We start from the raw sequence: 23,568 nt of genomic DNA on the forward strand, positions 1-23,568 counted from the left end.
CCAAATAAAATAAGGTATCAAACAAATCACATTACAAGTGATGACCGAGTACAGTCACACAAGAGGGATAAATCACCACACAATGCTAAGGAATACATCCTCCTAGCAATGTTAGAGAACACACTCACACACATCAAGCAGTATACCATTAGTAACCTCATGCATATGCAGACAACAATAATTTCCATAATTATTTTCCTTGCAATGCAACATTTAAAAATTCAACAATTAATGCAAATTTTCATATGCTTAAGAAGTAATCAGATTGGGGACTTAAGTCATTAACCCAAATATATAATGCAAAACTACAACTTTGCAATGATTCACAATAAACACTCATTTACAATGAAAGGAACCATTTCATCATTATAACAACAAAATAAAGAATCACAAATAAGATTCATTCATCAACTTACAATAAGGAGAAAACAGGGAAACAATGCACCTAACCCCACAAGGGGAAACAAGAAGAGGCACACAAGCCAACACATGAAAACCAATCAGTGGCTCCATCCAAAAAGGGTCACACATGCAACCAACCAAACAAGGCACAACGATCCCACCTACAAGACCAGGAAGACTCACTTCCTTCTCCACACAATGCTCTAGTTGCATCTACTGGACAAGCAAGTCCATCACGAGTAGATACCAAAGCAACAAAGATCACGAGTTCTCACCGAGACACTCGCACTCAACCAACGCAACAACAACTACAAGGGCAACATAACACAGAGATCCCAATGTTTGAACATGGGCTCTGATACCAGATGTAATGCCCCGCCCAGAGATCCTTGGAAACAAGGATTCAAATCAAGCCAAGATATTTTTTTTTTTTTTCAAGTATGAATGCACATGACAACATCATACAGAGATCACAACGATCGCAACGAAAGACTTCAACACAATCCCGGCAACCAACGAATCTTCGAACACCACTACCCAACTGACACACCCAAACAAAAGCCAACAACCACCACAACAAGATGAGGGCACAAGAAATGACCACTCATCAACAAAACACCAAGCTGGGGTAAAATGCAAAATCCTGAAATCTAGCTAAGCCTGAAATCCTGAAGCCCTAAAAATTGGCTAAGTCTAGATTTCTGAAGCCCTGAAATTTCCTAGAATCCATAACTTATCTCCGAGAGGTGTGAAACCTATCTCAAACGATTTGTCGCATATATTAAAATATATCTTAAGTATAAGAAATATACGTCAACTATACTTAAACGATATATTTTAAACCCCAAGAGACTAAAACAGAAACACGAAAACTCGATTTCAAGAGAAATCGACAGAATTCAAAATGCAACAGCATAGGGTCAAAGAACGCCCAAAAGGGTATCCAAAACCACTCTCAAAAAGATCGGATCACGAAGAAAAGTGCCCGTTGATGGCATGCGCAGGTTTTTCACAAAAACCGTGCGACACTTTTTACTAAGGGAGGGCGACACTTCTCCCTTACTGCGTGCGACACTTCTCAAGAAGGCGTGTGATACTGGAAAAGTATCGCGCGACATTTCTCATAAAGCCGTGCGACACTCTTCCAATGTCGTACGACACTTCTCCAGTAATGCGTGCGACACTTTACAGTATCGTACGACATTCTTTCTATGGGTGTGCGATACTTTATCAGTGTCGCACAATGCTGAAAAAATGTCACCCATAGAAAGTAAAAACACTTCCAGAACTCAAAAACGGGGAAAAACTGACAAAAGAACCTCCACACCGGGGAGTACCGGATCCACAAAGGCTTGAGGAATGAACACTCGAGAGCAAGAACAACATAGAAAGGAGAACATCTATCCATCTAACTACCGCAGCAAAGAGCACACTGAATAAACATCGAAGAGATCCAAAGCAACATTTCAGAACTAAACAACCAAATAAGTGTGTGGTTCCTCTCAACCGTCAATAGCATCATAAGACCATCGTGGATCCTAGCCATCCCCCGCGCTAACATCCCAAGCCACTGACCAAATCGTCGGTACTGTCATAATAGGGATATCACTACTAAAACATGCAACAATATAAGCATAAGGAAATCTAACATGCTAGTAGTAAAGCATAAGATAATCCTACAGTAGATAACATCACCTATCACATGCTAAATGACAGTAAGCAATAGATATACTACTAAATCAAATAACATCATCTAATCATACGCCAAACATCATAATAAGGGAATGCATCAAATAAACTAACATCATCTAAACATGATATACAAGCATCCCAATGAAAGCATAAATCACAAGAAAACATACTCCGGAACTCGAAGTACCAAGTAAAACATCTAGCAACGGTCGCACTAGGATAAGAGACCGTCTCTGTACATCGGTCCCTAGCAGTGGTAAAGGTAGCTACGCCTCCCAACCACGTGGCACCCGTAGGTCCACACCCGCCATGCTGATGGAGATAATGATCCAACCACAAACACACATAAAGCACAACATCCAAGGCTAACACTCACGCTAGATAGTATGATGGCTGAACCAAGAACCTAAGACAATGCAAGGAGTAAAGGTCCTAATCAGACACTCAAAAGGCTACTAAGTAGGGGCTGACATCATGGAGAGTCGCTTGGCATCGACAAGCCCAAGCTCGGATCGTGTGTTTCAACTCCTCAACGGAGGGCCCCGCACACACATTTTATTATCTTAAGTTTTATTACCAGTCACACATTTTCTTTAATTATCACTTAGTTAAAACTTCCTCTGCCAACCCTATGGGACTAAGGTCACCAGGCTGCGAGATAGAAGCCCCCTCCATATGCTACCCTACCCTACCCATGCTCATCCTACGACAAGTGCCCGTGGGCATGCATACTCCCATCCCAACCCCAATGATCATAACTTCCGGCAAATCCACGAAAGATCGGGCCTCGCAAGTCACCCAACAAATGTACGCGTACGTACTCGTGTGTGGCGCACCACCATCACGAAGATCATAACACAAGGACAGGAATGAGAACACAATGCAAAGAAAACACCCAACTGAAAGCAACACGGGAAGGATAGATTCTACACGAATCCCAAAGCCAATAAAACCATACATCATAAAATCACTCAATCGGCCTCAATCCGAGAGTATGGATTCTACACGAATCTCAATGATGTAACAAGACCAAACATCGTGAACTCACTCAATCAGCCTTAATCCGAGAGTATGGATTCTACACGAATCCTAGCGTGCACGAAACAAAAGCAAAGGTCCAACAAAAACCATAACAGGTATAAAATCACTCAACCGAACACAACGTCGGGAGTACGGATGCAACACGCATCCCAATGCAACATAAAAGTGCAGAAGTGGTATGACTGATACCCAAACGGATCATCCAAGTCCACGACCCACAATGTGCCAAGAAAACTCGAAAAAATAGGGTGGCACGCAAAACGAGGTAAAAATCTCAAATTTTGAAAAAACTTCAAAATTAAAACCCATTTGGCCTTTTGGTTCAAAAACCCCAAAAATTCAAAAATAAATGAAATCGGATACCGTATGCAAAAACGGCTAGCATAACGACGTAAAATCCCAAACCCTCATCTCAAAAAACAGAGAAATGTTCATACTCGCCCAACCGGGTAGAAATAGTATACAAAAATGGAGGGGAACACTAGTTCTCAACCTCCAAACAAACGGCTACCAAAAAAAGAAGCAGAAACGAAGCAGAAACAATAAAACGGGAAAGCCCTACCTCACAGCCAAAAGGGCAAAACGGGAATCTGAACCATAAAATAAATATCCCGCAGAAGTAGCTGAAAATCACGGCAATCCAAGGTTTCCCCGAGCTGGATCCAATGAGCCCAACCTCGCAACGATCCCACACCCGTAGCTCCCACAACGAACAAAACAGTAAATCCTCATGAAGAGGATTTTGGGTTTTACTCTCCAACTTTCCAATTTGAAAGTGAGAAGTGAGGAATTAAGTTCCTTTTTGGATATTTATTCACTTTTCAAGTGAATAATCGATTAGGGCATTTAACCAGCCAATCTAGTTAAACTCTGAATCGACTCAAACGAAAACAGGCTATTCCTATAAATAGGAATTCATCTAGGGCAAAGCTCCCAGAAAATAAAATAAATCAATTAAAAAGCCCGAAAACCCAAAAGCACATAAATCTCCTTAAACAACTTTCGCGATAATGCGAACCTCTAAATGCACAGACACGCTTACTGGTCTAATCACATAATGCAAATGAGTTCGAATTTAATAATCACCGAAAGGTTTAAATTAAACATTTAATTAAGGATACGTCAACCATACAAGGACGACATTGGTAAAATATGAACGGCTGAATCACTAACTCCATGTGCCACTGCCAGGGATATAAATCCTGCACAGTAAACAACACGATCAAGTGCAATTGCATATAATAACATAGCCGAAGCAATAAATGTATTAAATCACATAATTTAACCATTTATTTAATTATATTAAAACAATCTATTTACATTACTCACGTTTGCATAAAGCATAACAACGCAGGAATGAAGTAAATAACCATAGAATTAAATCCATCACATAACAAAATCGGAGGTATGTCCAAATACCAGATAACATCATAAAACACACTATCATCTCAAAATGGCATCATCATGCAATATGATTAACTGAACAACATAGTAGTATAACATCTATGATACTAGAATCAAAGTGTAACATCTGACCCTCGGGTCCTCTCAAATGTAAACATAGCATGAGTAACAAATATCTCTCTAATCAGAAATATAACAAGGTAAATGCTTGCAGCACATAACCCAATAAATCAACATGGACAATCCATTTCTAATCATTAATGCATTTAATAATGATTGATTACTCTGCATTAAAAAGGTATTTAAAACACATAAGCAAACACAATCATAAACATGACTAACCACTACTACAGGAACCTAGTCTAGTGTAGCATGGTAAAAGAACATAGTGCAATCTCTGCACACATCTCAGGGTAATCACGGAACAACCTCATGATACCACATCGCTCCTGGTAACCACTTGCACAAACCTCAGTGAACCAAAAATCACATCATAATCTCAAAGATCAGTCAAAAGCATAATCAACCTAACTGATAAAGAAGCATAAATCCAAACACCTCAACAATGTAGACCACTCAGGGTCAGAATCATGATCCCATCACAACAAAAGATCATCAAGGTCGCATCCATCAGGACGACTTACAAAAGTCAAATGGGAGAGGCACTACAGTATTGGCTCAAGGTGGCAAGGTAGCAATAATTGGTAAGTCGCAATTCGCAAACAAAGATAGTTATGTAGGGAAGATGGTGGCAAAAATGTGATCGTGGATAGTTGAATGCCAAGCATGAAGATCAGACGTTGACAGATTGGCATGAAAAATGAGATGTGTTTCGTCCACGTGGCAGAATTCATGGTCAAATCTCAGTTGACTCAAAGATCACGATCGAGCTGGATGTCAGTAATGATAAAGGGAGTTCCTTGATCAATCTTTCGATTCCTTGCAACTACTTTCATTGATTCCTGAGCTTAATAAGTGCAAAGAGTTACTCTGCCGCCATTTGTTGATCCATTCATTCAGTCAAAGAGTAAATAATTGTCATTCCCAACCTCTCAGGGATTTCTTTGGTAAAGAAGTGATCCTTGCATGCATAGATTTACATGAAAGTCAGATCTTTCCAGTTTTTGTAGTGATTCTCCTCTGGAGATTTGATTGTAGCGGTTAAGCTTTGTCTTACGAGAGAAGTCTTTCAGGTCATACTAGCACTATAAAGGCAAATATTGTACTCTTTCTTAGGGTCAGATTTTCTCTGTTTCTTTGGTACTACCTCGGCATGCTACTATAAATTCCCTATTGCCTTTGAGTTGTATGAATTCCTATCTTATCTCTTTTGATTGTTGTTGTACTGTGCAAATTTGCTTGCCTCTCTTCGACATGTTGTGAATATCTATAATTTGCACTTTCTGTATCTTTTTGACCCATGAATGATATAAGTAGATCAATTTTCTTGTATCGATCATATGGTTGTTGGATTTGTGTGTAGCTTATAGATTAAAGCAGAGTTGAATCTATATATCTTTAGACTGTCATAATAATATCATTGTGCATATATGGGCAGAGATTGATCTGGACACCTTATTTTCGATGCATCACCTCTTTAGAATAGATTAGGTAGTTGCTTTCATGTATTCCTTCTCCCTTTTTTTCCAAAGATAATTTAGATGCGTCCTAATAGTAGAGGAAGTTGGCCTTCTCCGGAGATTCAACCTCATAATTCAAGTCTCATAGCTTGGAGGTTGTTTCCATGTTTCACAAGATTGTCCTTAGGTAAGACTTTGGGCAGGTATGCAAGCTTTCGTGACAACATGTTCCTTAGAAGCTTACACTAGGTGGGTGGAGTCACTGGTGAAGTTACGTCTAGTAGAGTCGAAGTCATCTATGATTCCTTGCATTCCTAGTTAGAGGTAGAAGTAGCATAAGTTTAAGTTGGAATTGAAGTGGAAAAGTTGAACTAAAATTTCTTTGCACGTTATGAAACCAAATCTCTAGAAGTGCACAAGTTGATATCCATTGAATGAATAATGTAAGTTCCTTTGTAATATCCAACATACCACATTATAAAACTAAGTAAAGTCTACAAGTAAGAAATAACGTTGAAGTCATTTCATGATCTTACTTTGCAAGCTTAGTATGAGAGATGGCCTTATATCAAGATTTGATTGAGTATTTAGTGTTTCTCCTTGAAACATTAAGTATTTGATTCTACATGTTGCAATAGAACAAAACTCACATCAACAAAAACATAAAAGCATTCAATCAAATGACTTGTTAAATTGCATACTTATAAATAGAAAGATTACTAACTAGAAACTCTTGATAACTATATACATTAAAAACGAGTGATCAAAATCTTTTTTAAAATATAGAAATACTCGTAAACTCATAAAGATTTGGAATAAGATCATTTAGATAGGTCGTCATGAATATTTACCTTATAAACCATACGAGTTTAGACACTTTGCTATTCTTAAAACTTCAATTTAATTAATAATAAAAATTAAAAGAACATTAATCATAATTTGTCAGGCTGGGATAATCATTATCAAATTCCAGCCCGCGATTAACTTCAAGGTCGGGACAGGAATACAGAATGTGCAGGATTGATTGCTTACTACTGGCGGTGTCATTGCGATAGACGTCTACTGAATAACTCTGCTCCCAACTACATTCATAAAATGCCATTGACACCCACTACTCGTCCTCGCATTATTATGTTGAAAGAGGCGTTGCAGAGTCTAACGGCGACACACTATTCCCATGAATGCTCCCCTCCGTATCTTCAATTATAGCAGACCTGGATTTTTAAAGAACGCGCTTTCACAATGGAAAAAATTCCACTCTTTCGTTTCTCCCAGGCGATTTGCATGCGCTTCGCGCACAGTTTTTCATAATAAGCTTGTTTACATGTATTTCAAGTGCGGAAATTTGGAGGATGCCCGAAAGGTGTTTAACCACATGCAAGAACGAGACATCGTCTCATGGAATACGATCATTGCAGTGTACAGAAGACATGGGAATCCTCGCGAGGCAGTCTCCCTGTTTCACCAAATGCGAAAAACAGGGGTTAAACCCGATCAGTTCACATTTGCCAGCGTACTCCCAGCCTATGCCAAAATAGGAATTCTGGAAGAGGTTATGGACATCCACCAAAGCATAATGGATGGGGGTTTTCTGTCAGATATTGTAGTTGGAAATACTCTGGTAGACACGTATGCAAAATGTGGAAGAATAGATAAGGCACGCGAATTGTTTGACAGAATGCCGCAAAGGAATGTGTTCTCGTGGACAGCAATCATTGCAGGATATGCACAAAATGGTTTGGTTGAACAGGCTTTAGAATTCTTCAAGAAAATGCAATTGACGGGAGTAAAGCCAGATTCCACAACCTTTGCAAGTGTCCTCTCCCCCTGCGCCAAAATGGGTGCTCTGGAACAGGGAATGGACATCCATCAAAGCATTAAGAATGGAGATATTTTGTCAGATGTCTTAGTTGGAACTGCCCTGGTAGATATGTATGCAAAGTGTGGAGGTATGGATAAGGCAAGCGAGGTGTTTCATTGGATGCCTCAAAGAAATGTGGTCTCATGGAATGCAATGCTTGCAGGATATGCACAAAATGGGTTTGTTGAAAAGGCTTTAGAAACATTCAAGCAAATGCAATTGGCAGACGTAGAGCCAAACTCCACAACCTTTGCCAGCATCCTCCCTGCTTTTGCCAAATTGGGAGCTCTGAATGAGGGTATGGACATCCATCAAAGCATTAAGGATAGTGGAATTTTGTCAGGTGTAGTTGCCACTGCCCTCATAGACATGTATGCAAAGTGTGGAAGCATAGAAAAGGCACATGAATTGTTTGACACAATGCCTCAAAGGGATATGGTCTCATGGACTGCAATGATTGCAGGATATGCACAAAATGGATTTGATGAAAAAGCTTTAGAAACTTTCAAGGAAATGCATTTGGCAGGAGTAAAGCCAAATTCCACAACCTTTGCCAGCATCCTTCCCTCCTGTACCAAAATGGGAGCTTTACAACAGGGTATGGACATCCATCGAAGCATAATGGAACAGGGTATGTCGTCAGATATTATAGTGGGAAATGCTCTGTTAGACATGTATGCCAAATGTGGAAGCTTAGACAAGGCATGTGAGGTGTTTGATAGAATGCCTCAAAAAAATATCATCTCTTGGACTGAAATGATTGCAGGATATGCACAAAATGGATTTGTTGAGAAAGCTTTAGAATCTTTTAAGGAAATGCAAATGGCAGGTGTAAAGCCAGACTCCACAACTTTTGCCGGCGTCCTTCCTGCTTGTGCCAAAATGGGAGCCTTAGAACAGGGCATGGACATCCATCAAAGCATAAAGGATAGGGGATTTTTATCAGATGATGTAGTCGCAACTGCCCTAATGGACATGTATGCAAAATGTGGAAGCATAGAAAAGGCATGTGAATTGTTTCACACAATGCCTCAAAGAAATGTGGTTTCGTGGAATGTCATGATTGCAGGATATGCAAATAATGTATCTGTTGAAAAGGCTTTTGAAACTTTCAAACAAATGCAATTGGCAGGTGTAAGGCCAAATTCCACAACATTTGCGAACATACTGCCATCCTGTGCCAAAATGGGAGCTTTGGAAAAGGGTATGGAGATTCATCAAAGCATAATAGATGGGGGATTTTTGCCACATATTATGGTTGGAAATGCTCTGATAGACATGTATGCAAAATGTGGAAGCATAGACAAGGCTCGTGAGCAATTTGAAAGAATGCATCAAAGAAATGTGGTCTCATGGACTGCAATGATTGGAGGATATGCACAAAATGAATTTGTTGAAAAGGCCTTAGAATCTTTCAAGCAAATGCATTTGGCAGGTGTAAGGCCAAATTCCACAACCTTTGTCAGCATCCTCCCTGCCTGTGCTAAAATGGGAGCTTTGGAACAGGGTATGGACATTCATCAAATCATAATAGAAGGGGGATTTTTCTCAGATATTATAATTGGAAATGCTCTGGTCGACATGTATGCAAAATGTGGTAGCATAGACAGGGCACGTGAATTGTTTAATGGAATGCCTCAAAGGGATGTTGTCTCATGGAATGTTATGATTGCAGGTTATGCACAAAATGGATTTAGCGACGATGCTCTAAATATCTTTGAGTTAATGAAGCACTCTGGAACATATCCTAACTTTGTAAGCCTTGCTTGTGTTCTATGGGCATGCAGCCATGCAGGTTTAGTGAATGAGGGTTGTGCATACTTCAATGACATGAGTATTACACCTACATTTGATCATTATGTGTGCATGGTTGACCTTCTTGCCCGTGCTGGCTATCTTGAGGACACCCTAAACTTCATCATTAAGATGCCAGTTAAGCCATTGGTGGTTGTGTGGATGAGCTTTCTTAGTGCTTGTAGACTACATATGAATATGGGTTTGGGAGTGTTTACAGCGACACTACTTTTGGATATGGATCCTAAAAATGCTGCAACTTATGTACTTCTTTCAAATATCTATGCAGAAGTCGGCAAGTGGAGTGAGGCTCAAATCGTGAGGAGATTGATGAAGGATAGAGGAATTCAAAAGATCCCTGGATGTAGTTGGATTGATGGCCATAAAATTGTACATACTTTTTGTGTTTAAATTAATATACAAGCACTGGATGTTGAGTATTCAGGCAACTATGTTTTCTGTACCATTTACAAAAGCACAAAGGTTGCCTCCACCTGAAAGCAATTGATTTGACAATGGAGTGTACAGCTTCAATTGTCTATCCAAAATTAACTGTGTTATTTTTATCACTGGAATTCAATATTATTTATTCTCTTATCTCAGAATCTTAAATTAAGGATGCCATCCACTCTTTTTAATTTGGAACTCCTAATCATTTTGGCATTCGGCAAAATTTAGGTTCCATCCCTTCTTCAGCCCATTAATCTGATGAATCAGCCCTGAACCTGCAAAGTGATATCCTCCTAGGCTTGGATAAAGATATGCAAGGAGAAGACAATGAATTGAGAACTTATAATTTATCATCTTCTTGTGATATTGCTATGAGGATTTAATGTGTAGTTTTTGAGTCAAACTCATTGACCCATGTATCATGAGTAGTGATTCACATACAAATCCATCTCTCGTGAGAATAAATGGAACACTTTGTGCTCATTGGATCCAGGTGATGCTCACAGAGGTGAAGTGTTGGGACTTCCTGGGAGGTCACCCATCCCAGTACTACTCCAGCTCGAGCGCGCTCTCAGGACTGTTAAGTGTGCTCAACTTGTAGTACTGTGATGGGTGACCTCCCGGGAAGTCCTAGCGCTTCACCTCTATGAGCATCAACAAATTGAAACCAAATTACCTAGTGTGATTGTCGTTGTCTGTACTTTGTTCTAATATATAACTATTACCTAGTGGGATTGTCTCTGTTTCTGCTCCAGGTCAGCGCCCTCTATTTTGCTGCTGCTTTTATCAAAAATAAACTAAACCAAATAAAAGAAAAATATATTTGCTTGTCTCGCCAAGCAAAGGGATGTAAAGCAAAAATATGTAATTATACATAACATTACAGACATAATCTGGAATCTGTAATTTAATCTCATATGGTCAATCTGACATGGACTAAGTAAAATAAAACTAATCGAAACAGAGAACTATACAAAATGACAAGGATAATTGTCAGCCCTCTCCCATTTGCTGCTAGTAAAAATATGTTTCTACTTACCTTAAGTGTTCCTCACCTTTCCTTTTTTTCACTCCATTTCCTACAGCTTTTCGTTTCATACATATGCAGGTTTCACAAAAATAATTCAGTAAAACATCAGTATTATCATACAGGTCTTTGACAGATATCCCAGTATTATATAGAAGAGGTTATCTGTGTTGTACTCTATCCATCTAATTTATGAAGCCAACATGGTCTACATTGCCAGATAGTGTGTATATACATAAATAGTTTTAAGAACTAACAATAAAACTTGTCCTTCCATTAGATTGCAGTTTTCGCACAGTGCACATTATCATAGTACATACTCCACAAGCACATTATCTGTACGTAAAATGGTAGAAAGGGTTTGTATCTCTAATAATTTATATTCCAACAAATTTAGAGATAAATTTTATTGCAGTGCGGCAATCAACACATTCTTGAATGTTCAATAGCTTGAATCTCTCACAACTATTACAACAATATTGGAGAATGTTTTTTTTCGTGTGGTAGTCAGCTTATACTTCAATGTTCTTAACAACTCCACGAGTTGTTTTCAGGGTTTGCTCAACAAACCAACAGCAATTGCCAACTTTTCACTAGGATAGCAGCAATATGATTATTTTTCCTTCTCTTCCACATCATTTAGTAGATGTCTTGAATCTGAAAATACCCTGGTCCCTTTAAACACCAAGTCAATTTCCTCAATTTTCCAATTTTGCATAGAAATCGTACTCCTCTGGATGTGTTCTGTCTCTTACATCAAAAGCATGTACCATTTTATTGTCTTCAATCCAACTGCATCCAGGGCTCTTTTTTATTCCTCTATCTTTCATCAATCTCCTTACCATTTCAACTTCACCCCACCTGCCCACTTCTGCATAGATGTTTGAAAGAAGAACATAAGTTGCAGCATTTTTAGAATCCATATCAAAAAGCAGTGTTGCTGTAAATTCTCCTAAGCCTATATTCATATGTGATCTGCAGGCACCAAGAAAACACAACCACACAACCACCACTGGTTTAACAGGCATCTTAATGATAAAGTTTAGGGTGTCCTCAAGATAGCCAGCACGGCCGAGAAGGTCAGTCATGCACGCATAATGATCATCTGCAGGTGTAGTGCAATAAAGGTTACTCATTTGATTAAAGTATGTACAGCCCTCATCTACCAAACCGGCATGGCTGCATGCACATAGAACGCAAGCAAAACTTACAATGTTAGGATGTGTTCCAGAATGCTTCATTAATTCAAATATTTTAAGAGCATCCTTGCAAAATCCATTTTGTGCATATCCCGCAATCATAGCATTCCATGAGATCACATTTTTTCCAGGCATTCTGTCAAACAGTTCACGCGCCTTGTCTATGCTTCCACATTTTGCATACATATCTATCAGGGCAGTTGCAACTGAAACATCTGACAAAATTCCTCTGTCTTTTATGCTTTGATGGATGTCCATACCCTGTTCCAAAGCTCCAATTTTGGCACAGACAGGGAGGATGCTAGCAAAGGTTGTGAAATTTGTTTCTACGGCTGCTAACTGCATTTGCTTAAAAGTTTCTAGAGCCTTATCAACGAACCCATTTTGTGCATATCCCGCAATCATTGCATTCCATACGATAACATCTCTTTCAGGCATTCTGTCAAAAATTTCACAAGCCTTGGCCACGCTTCCACATTTCGCATACATGTTTACTAGGGCAGTTGCAACTACTACATCTGACATTAAATCCTCGTCCATAATTCTTTGATGAATATCCATACCCTGTTCCAAAGCTCCCATTTTGGCACAGGCATGGAGGATGCTGGAAAAGGTTGTGGAATCTGGCTTTACACCTGCGAATTGCATTCGTTTGAAAGATTCTAAAGCCATTCCGAAAAATCCATTGTATGCATGTCCAGCAATCATTGTGTTCCATGAGGTGACATCTCTTAGAGGTATCCTGTCAAATATTTCACATGTCTTATCCATGCTTCCACATTTTGCATACATGTCTACCAGAGCATTTCCAACTACAACATCTGAGAAAAATCCCTGTTCTATTATGCGTTGATGAATTTCCATACCCTGTTCCAAAGCTCCCATTTTGGCACAGACAGGGAGGATGCTGGCATATGTTGTGGATTTTGGCTGTACACGTGCTAACTGCATTTGCTTGAAAGTTTCTGAAACATTTCGAACAAACCCATTTTGTGCATAACCTGCAATCATTGCAGTCCATGAAACTGCATCTCTGTGAGGCATTCCGTCAAATACTTCACGTGCTTTTTCCATGCTTCCACATTTTGCATACATGTCGACTAAGGAAGTTGCAACCACAACATCTGACAAAAATCCTCTGTCCTTCATTATTTGATGGATGTCTATACCATGCTCCAAAGCTCCCATTTTGGCATAGACAGGGAGGATGCTAGCAAACGTGTTTGAATTTGGCTCTATACCTGCCAACTGCATTTGATTGAAAGTTTCTAAAGCCTTTCCGAGCGAACCATTCTGTGCATATCCTGCAATCATGGCAGTCCATGAGACAACATCTCTCAGATGCATTCTGTCGAACACTTCACGCGCCTTTTCAACGCTTCCACATTTTGCGTACATGTCTACCAGGGCAGTTGCAACTACAACATCTGACAAAATTTCCCTATCATTTATGCTTTGATGAATGTTCATACCCTGTTCCAAAGCTCCCATTTTGCCACAGGCAGTGAGGATGGTGGCAAAAACAGCGGGATTGGGCTTTACACCTGCCAATTGCATTTGTTTGAAAGTTTCTAAAGCTCTTTCAACAGATCCATTTTGCGCGTATCCTGCAATCATTGCATTCCATGACACTACGTTTTTTTGAGGCATTTTATCAAATAGTTCACTTGCCTTCTCTACGCTCCCACATTTTGCATACATGTCTGCCAGAGCATTTCCAACTATAATATCTGCCAGAAATCCCCTATCCATTATACTTCGATGAATGTCCATGCCCTGCTCCAAAGCTCCCATTTTGGCACAGGCTGGGAGTAGGCTCGCAAATATAAACTGATCGGGTGGGAAACTTGTTCGGTACATTTGGTGAAACAGAGTAAGTGCTTCGTGGGGATACCCATTTCTACTGTAAGCTGAGATAATCGTATTCCATGAGACGTTGTCTCGTTCTTTCATGTGATCAAAGACTTTTCGAGCATCCACCGAACTTCCGCACTTGAAATACATGTAAATGAGCTTATTATGAAAAGTTGTGCTAGCTGCAAATGCAAATTGCCTGTGAGCGATGAAAGAGTGGGGGATTTTCCCTTCTGAAGTTGCGTTCTTAACAATACAGGTCTGCAATAATTGAAGATATGTGGAGAAGCTTTCATGGAGAATGCGCAACCCCTCAAATTGCATTTTATGTTGAAGTTAGGAGTCATATTTTGAACTGCAAGAGACGATTGTTCGTGTTTAACGGTCATTCATAATGGTTTTAATAGTCGCTTTAGATTTGAAGGATTTGATAAGATCAGAGGATATAATGAAACAAGAAACCCAATGCGTCAAAGTTCTTATCAATAGGTAGAGTGGAAGGGAAGTCGGTGTATATGGAGAGAGAGGTAACTAATAGTAAACAAGAGCTCTTTGTGAGCTGGAGTCCCTGTCTTTTGGGTTAATAGTAGGGTTGTAGTTGTCAGCATGTATATTTGTAAAAATTTAATTGTAATTGAGAATTTTATAATCAATTTATTTATTAAATTGATAATGATTTGTTAAAGAAACATGAAAAATTGAATAAAAAGATTACATTTATAAGTTAAATAATGAAGATTACATCATATGTACATTTTAGTTTTAAGATTCTCAATTTTATTTTAGAATATAAATATAAAATAAAGTGTAAAAACATTATATTTCTTATAAGTCCAAAATGATTAATGTGTAAAATAAAAAAATTAAATAAATATAAATTTTACATTTACATTTAAAATTATATTTATTTAATTAATTAAATTGTATGCATACTCATTAGTTTTCACTTTTTTAAAAATAATATAATATGAAATTCGTGGTAAGGAATTAATAAGATAGATGAATATATAGCTAAAGTATTCTCCCCCTCACCTAATCTGAAAGAAGCAGACAAAAGTAATACTTTTAGGGAAAATACTAGAGGATTCTGGAAAAGATGTTTGAAGTAATTTTTAAAACAAAGGCCAACTTGGATGCTTGCGAATGCTAGATTTATCAATGTGCTCCAAAGTAGAGGACCTTTCTGGCAATTTTCTCTGGCTGACATCGCTTTTAATTCTAGACCTATCAAATTGTGAGAGGCTGGGTGAAAAATGGATGGACAATGTGGGGACTATTCAGAAGTTGTAGCGACTAAATATTTCACGGAGTGAAAAGATGACCAGGCAGTGGATAGAAATGCAAAGGGAAAAAGAAGAATGGAATTTTGTGGTTGTAACAGACTCACAGCTAGCAATGGGATAAGAGCACTGGCCTGGATAAGATAGGCTATAAGCATCCATATTAATTTGCTGTCAAAAATCACAAGCATGGTATTTAATATTTTCTGATTTTCCTATTTACGAAAATAGACATAAACCCCAGCAAATTCGGTTAGACCAATCAAAAAATAGGAAATAGTCTTCTATATTTGATTTATTAAATCTCAGCATTCGAAACTTTTTCCTTTCGCATTTCTGGAAAATTAATTAAACGATTACATAATTGAAATGTTATTATATATTTTGAAATGATTGGTTTGCATATTATAAGGATTTGATCATCATTGAAACTAATTCTGAGATAATTAGGTTTCATTGTGAACATGTTTAGGAAGAGGGAGCAATAGGTAAGGAGATAGAGATGGGTGAGAAGGAATATGGAGAGGAGAGGAAAATATAGGGTTACAAAGTAGAGAGAAAGATAGAGATAAATAGATAAAAATAGATAAAAATATAGAAAGAGAGAGGGGGAAAATTAGAGAAGAATAATCTAAATGTAAAATTCAAAATAAATGACACATTAAGAGGTGGAGAGATAAGGAGATAGAAATATAGAGTTAGAGGAAGAAATGGAGATAAATTAAGTTTAAAAGATAGATATAGAGATCTAGGAAGGGAGACATAGATATAAAGGAGATGTAATATAGGGTGAAAAATGATTTGGAAATAGAAGGGAAGATGGATAGCAAGAGTGAATAAGTTTCAAACCCAATTCACTAATCAAAATTAAAATTGAATAAATTAGACATTCAATTACTATATGAAAATAATAATAATAAAATAGAAAATACATAAAATTGTAGTTAAATTAATTCAAATATAAATAAAGAGTAAAATTAGTTTTTAAATTTGTTAAAATTCAAATATTAAGAAAAGTGTATTTGGAGAAAATAATTAGTATATTTAAGTATTTAAAAAGAAAAAATCAATATTAACAATAAAAAATATTACTAGATTGAAGATAACTATAGTTAAATTATTCATTAAAAATCAGACTATACCATTTATAAATGTAATTATTGTATATTTTTCTATTTAGTCTACTATAGTACATAAAAGTTATATATTTTATAATATACATCAAACATATAAAATTCAAATTATGCCTTAAAACGTTACTGTATTTTGTTAAAGTAAAAATAATTTATCTTGTCCAAGTCACGCCTAGTTATATGTGTAGATTAATAAAAAATCACCAAGCCTGAGCCACTTAACCTTTTTGGGGGCTAAAAACACATGACACATAACATATTTGATATTTTAGTCTGAGTATTCAACTCACCTAAAATAATGGGGAAACTAAAAGCTTTTTCACAAGCTACAATTAATGCACCACAATGTGATTGATATATGTGTCAAGTTGTAATTAATGCCAAAAAAATGGAGAGTGAAAAATTAGATTTTTGAATGAGAAAAATAATTTTACTCCTTACTCAAAATGTTGTAAGTCAATAAGAAAACAATAACTAATTTTGTTTATATCAATTTAATAGAAGAAGTTTTTTAAACTATAATATATGTAAATATGATTCAAAAATTCTTTAATCTGATTAGTGATTTAAAAAGTAATGTTGCATCTAATGTAATGAATGCAATAGTACCCTGCTTTGGCAAAACTAATAATGTAATAGGGAGATGTTTTCCAAAATCTAATATGTACCACTATCATTGTAATACGTATGTTGTTCTTTTTACATATGATTTTTATCACTGTGGAAGTATGTTGTTCTTTTTACATATGATTTTTATCACTCTGATCGATCTCCCGAGAATCTTCTCCTCTCTATTTCTTAGTTATGTATATTCTTAAATTTTTATTTTTAATGAAAATTGTTATAATCCACTAATGTTTTCATTAAACCTCCTTTTTGATTAATTGCCATGACAAATAAATTTCATAATTCTAAGGTTTCAATACTAATAATTTTAAAATCATTTTTTTTAAATATAATTTTGTAGGGGTTAAATTGATTTTTTTTGAAACAAAAAATTTGAAGAAAGAAATGTGCAATGATAGGAATAAATTTATTGAACTGATTTTCATTTGATTTGTGTTGAAAAGGGTAAAAATGGCAGCATGGTGGAGGTGGTAACCATTTGTCACGTAGGTAAGCACGTGGCTAGACAATACTTCACACCCAATGTGGACAAGTAGCAGAAACTGGTACGACTGAGGCAGACGATCACTGCCTCATGCATTGCAATGTATAAACTTTAAAAGATTAAAAATTATGTTTTACTATTTTAATAACAATTAAAATGTATAAATAATTATATTAACGTTTCAAAAATACTTTGTTATTAGAATTGTATATAAAGTACGAATTAAATTTAATAAATTTAAATTTAAAATTATAGTATATTTGAAAACTATGATTGAATAATTATTTTAGTTGATGTAGAGAATAAATTTGAAAATCAAGAATGATTAAAATAGTTTAAATAATTTTTTTAGCTGATGTTCAAAATAAATTTGAAAAATAAAATATAAAATTGTTTAGTTAAAATTATTTAAATATATTTACTCCATTTTTAAAAAAATATATCAAACTAGTTTACCAAATAAATCAACTTACTAAATTCAATTTTTACCTTAGCATGGGTATTTAGAATTTCCAATAGCAATTTATTCACTACTTCTGTAAATACATCTTTTGGCGCAATCTATTTACTAATGCAAATTAAAAAATTAAAATAAATGTATTTAATGCTTATATATAGAGTGTGGAAATCTATTCATAAATGTATTGTGTATGAGCTTATTTATTTAACATTCAAAAATGTAGTCCTTTAATTATTCTAAGAAAAGTTCTTATGTACAAATGTGTTGTAAACTTGTATTTTAAATTTTTTCTCGACACCTATGTGAATATATGTTGCCCAATTATTGCAATTTCCTTCTTTAATGCAATAGGTAGGGACCAAAGCTCTAACAAGAGCTCTTGTTAATAGTAGTTAAGTGCGCTCAGGCTGAGTAGTACTGGGATGGGTAACCTCCCAGGAAGTCCCGGTGCTTCACCCCTATGAGCATCACCTAGATCCAACGAGTGTTAAGTGTTCATTCTCAGGAGAGATGGATTCGTGTTGAATCACTACTCATGAAACATGGGTCAATGAGTTTGACTCAAAATCACACAGTTAAATCCTGATAGCAATATCACAATTCTTAAATTGTTATAGTTTTTGTATTGTTCTCAAATTTATTAATATTAGCTTTTTTGTATTCTCAATTTGTTAGTCAAGAAAGATTTAAATTTATCTAGTGATGAAGAATTTGTATTCTTAAAAGAGAGGTCACAAATTCAAATCTTACAAAGAATTATTTACGTTTGTCTCACATAACATTTCCCTTCACTATGCTCCACCATCATGATTATCTCGTGGGATTCTTTTGTATATACCTCTAAGTCCCATCTTTTTTATTATACTAGACAATAGTTTCAACAATTTTAATTCCAAGTTAACAAATCTATTTATTATCAAATTTGCAATCATCTTGTCTTGCTTTATTATCTTCTTTTACCCTACTATTGCATTCTTATTGCATTTCTTTCCACCAAACAATGACATCCTTTAAAAGTTATTTTAGCAAACCTATCACTTTCAATATTTACAAGTTTTTTATACTTAAAAGCATCATCTTGATCACATCAAATCAATCAATTTTTTAAGATGTAGATCACCAAATAAATAAAAGCATCAATTATTGGCCCCTTACAACTTTTTGAGATACTCAGGACTCTTCGATATTTTTACTTGATTTATTTCTTCTTCCAAATTTTCGAGATTTTGCTCAACAATTTGCAAGTCTTCTCTTCAACTCGTTTCTTTGTCACAACCTCTTCCTCCTCCACAAGATCCAATCAACTTTCACTGCATTCATCATTTTAAACATCTTCACCATCATTCAAAAGATTAATAATACTTGAGCTTTGTGTTTTCACATAGATCTCCCTACGATTTGATGTAAATTGCCTCAAATTGATGCTAAACTTACAATTATTTCTTGTAATTGCCTCTTAATTGACCATCTTTTGTCAAGCTTCATCTACCTTTGCTTTAATTCAGTGATCTATTTACTAAAAACACTTTTAGGATACCAACTCATTCTCTCCTTAGGGTCCCATATTTACACTTTGATACCAATTAATGCAACCATAGATGGAGAACCTACTATAAGATTATGCAACCTTGTAAAATGAACAACACTGAAGCACATACCAAAACTATCAATTATGTAGTTCAACACAATGATATGAACTTTCTTGTCTACTCATGAATGAATTATATTATCTCACAACCACCCTCCAACATGACAAGCCTTAGTCATTTAATTATAGGTATGCAATTTGAATTATACTATCATCTCTATTTTGCATTAAACTTATATGATGGTGAGTTAGCATAAGGAGTTAAATAAACACTTCTAACCTCCCTCAATCAACACTCAAAACACACATACATATATGAAATATAACACAAACACAAGATAGATGAAAGTGGCCCAACAAATTGATGCAAGAAACCTCAAAAAATCTTATTGAAACTCAAAATGAATTTGAATTACAAAATGATGATCCTATTGGCTTCACTTTACAATGTTTCCACGTAATTTGGTCTCTTATGGACAGCAACAAAAATGGTTTTATTAACAAGAAATGACTTCTCAAAATCCTTCTTTCAACTCTCATCCTAAAGCTACACATGGAGCCAATGAGTTAAACTATATGCACCAAAAACAACTCCCAACTCACTATCCTTCTTCTAAAATATAGAGTCAAAATACCCTACCCAAAAAACTCTCAAAAAGTGTAAATCTTCTCCCTAAAAATTATGCCTACTACTAAATCAAACTCTCTCTCCCAAAAACTTCTACAAAATAGTTATGAAGGCTTACCACTTCCTCTACTACATTACTTCTAGAATCGATTATTTGTTTTGCTAATTTTAGAGTCAATAAGACTCCACTACTACAAAATGAATTAAGAGAAGCTAACACATACCTTATGGTTTAAAAAGTTAAGTTGGGGTCCCTAACATTTGGGTTCCTTTGCATTAGATACCCAAGGTAGATTGAAATGTTTCACGAGTGAAATTGCAAAAATATTTATAAGTTTTGTGCTTGCTATAATTCTACTTTCTCTATCCTATTAGTTTGAGTAAGATTTATCAATTTTCTCTAGAATTTGATGTATCTTCCATCTTTCATTTTTCCTTTCTTTTGCCCTCTTTTCATGTAATCCAACTCCCACCAACATGCTCTAGGAAACTCTAGAAAACCATAAGCTTCAATGTCATCCTCTTCAGTAAAATAAATAAATTTATGCATTACATTTTTCTTTAAATAAGCACAACAAATTATCCATGATTTCCTCTTTTGCAACATTGCATTCCTATTTGTTCATGTCTTCCAAGAAGAAATTGTTTTGTAGAAATGATTTCCTCTTTTGCATCCACATATATGTCAGAAAAATATCTAGAGTATCTTCTTTCCCATCCTAAAATAAATTATTAGTTTCAAAACCTTCAACTTAAACAATCTCCTTTTTAAGAAGGATGCCATCCATTATTCCACCTTTCACCTATTCATCTTCTTCCTCATGAATAACTTAACCTTTTAGTGGTTTACTTGTTGCAAAATTTACTCCTATACCAAAATTATCATCCTTAAACATACCATATTCAACAATATTCTTGTGTAAAAAATAGATTTTGCCTTCTTTTCATTCTCCATTAGAAGAGTGAAAATTGGTAGCATGTTATTGGTGTTTTTTCCCAAATTGGGTTTCCATGTAAATCCTTGTGTCAAGATGTGTGATTGATTTTTTGGTATTGCATGTTTACATTCCTATAAAGTTATTTTGACCTAGGACAACAATATCCAAATGTTTAAGATATTGAATGATTTTTGCATGTATGATTTAAAGTTGAAATACTGAAAAGTATTATTTGTACATTTGGACCTTGGATAACTAATTCACTCCCCCTCTTAGTTATTCTAAACATTCCAACACTTACTTATTCTTTTTCTAGGAGAATGTCCCCTAACCTACCTCTTAGATACTCAAAAGAATCCCATCTTCCCTTTTTGACATATACATTTTCTCTCAAAAAAGGATACTTGATAGCAATGTGCTTAGTCTTTGGGTTTTGCATTGGACTCTTTGATACATTTATTGCATTGTTATTGTTACAAAATATGGTTACAAGTTTCATGAATCTTCTCATTAATCCCTTCCAAGACTTTCTTTATCCATATAACTTGTAAGAAATTACTGGAAGTTTCTACATATTCTACCTCTATTGTGGATTTTTAAATATAATTATACTTCTTACAAACCCATGACACACATCTCCCACCTAGGAAGAATGCACCACCACTTGTGCTCTTTCCATCATCAATATTTATGTCCCATTCTACATTAGTAAACACTTATAGAGTAAAATCATCATCATGAGGATACCAAAGTCCATAATCAATTGTTACTTGTAGGATTCTAAATATCCTTTTTATTTCTACCATATATCTATCATTAGGATTAAAGTGAAATCTTGCAACAATTCCACTTGGATGAGAAATATTTGATCTTCTATGAATAATATAATGTAGCTTTCCAATCATAGACCTATAAAGTATCTCATTCACTAAACTTGAATCATCACCCTTGGACAACTTTTATTGTGTAACCATGTGGTTCCCAACTAGTTTGTAATCTTCCATCCCAAAAGTCTTCAAAACTTATTTTACATATTTGGTTTGAAAAATGAAAATACCATCCTTTAGTTGCATCACCTATAAGCTAATGAATATTTTTTATCTCACTTTTCATGGACATTTTAAATTCTTCCTTCATTTCTTTTGCAAACTCTAAGCTTGGGTCATCATCACCACCAAAGATAATGTCATCAACAAAGACTTCAACAATCAACAATTTTTCACCTTTCATCCTCAAGTAAACATTATTGTCTTCACTAGTTCGCTTGAATCCAATATTGATTAAGTATGAATGTAACCTTTCATACCATACCCTTTTTTCTCATTTCAACCCATACAATTCTTTTAGCAACTTGCAAACCATATCCTGATCTTTTGATAATACAAATCTTTTAGATTGTTCAATGTAGACTCCTTCCTCTAATACACCATTCAAGAAAGAAGATTTCGCATCCATCTGAAATACCTTGAACTTATTATGGGTTACATAGGCTAGTAAAATCCTTACACCCCATTAGTGTAAAGGTTTGTCCATAATCCAATCCTTCCTCTTATACATGTCCTTTACAAAATAGTCTTACCTTATTTTTTATCATTGCACCATCTCCATTTGGCTTGTCCTGATACCCAATTTTTACTTATCACATTTTTTCTACAAGTCTGGGAATTAATCTCAAAGTATCATTCTTCTCAATTTCATCAAGTTCCTATTCCATAGCCTTGATCGAATCATTACTTTTCAATGCTTTAGTGGCAATCCTTGGCTCAAATTCTAGAATTAACCAAGTTCTTTCTCCAATTTTTCTTTAAGTTGCACTCCCATATCCTTATCTCTAATTATATAATTTGATGATTCATTCAACTTTACATACTGGGGTATTAATATTTTAGGCCTTGAAGCTTCTTCTTCTTTTGTCGGTTGCACTAGTTGATCTTCATCATTGTTATGTTCAACATTTATTTTCCCCTCCAATTGCACATAAATAATATCTTGACTATTTTTTGGTTCGGGTCTATTGGAATCATCATGCACATTAGGTCTAACTTGAATTTAATCTACCTTCACACTAGCACTCTTAGTCAATTTTTTTGTTCTCTTGTTAAAAAAATTGTGCATTTTTCTTTTGG

At 35.6% G+C, this 23,568-nt stretch overlaps 2 pseudogenes across 1 annotated transcript in view; one reads left to right on the top strand and one right to left on the bottom strand.

Annotated features, from left to right (window-relative positions):
* Positions 1-7,214: 7,214 nt before the first annotated feature.
* Positions 7,215-23,568, top strand: part of LOC149533108 (pentatricopeptide repeat-containing protein At4g13650 pseudogene) — a 41,430-nt pseudogene continuing 25,076 nt past the window's right edge. The window contains exon 1 of the transcript XR_016357433.1: positions 7,215-9,591. The product of XR_016357433.1 is annotated as a pentatricopeptide repeat-containing protein At4g13650 pseudogene (transcript). The remainder of the gene's footprint in view (positions 9,592-23,568) is intronic.
* LOC149533109 (pentatricopeptide repeat-containing protein At4g13650-like) lies at positions 11,628-14,779 on the bottom strand (annotated as a pseudogene).

Source organism: Cupressus sempervirens, chromosome 10 (genome assembly GCF_028749045.1).
Source record: "Cupressus sempervirens isolate cs-2001-9-10 chromosome 10, ASM2874904v1, whole genome shotgun sequence".
Taxonomy (NCBI): Eukaryota; Viridiplantae; Streptophyta; class Pinopsida; order Cupressales; family Cupressaceae; genus Cupressus; species Cupressus sempervirens.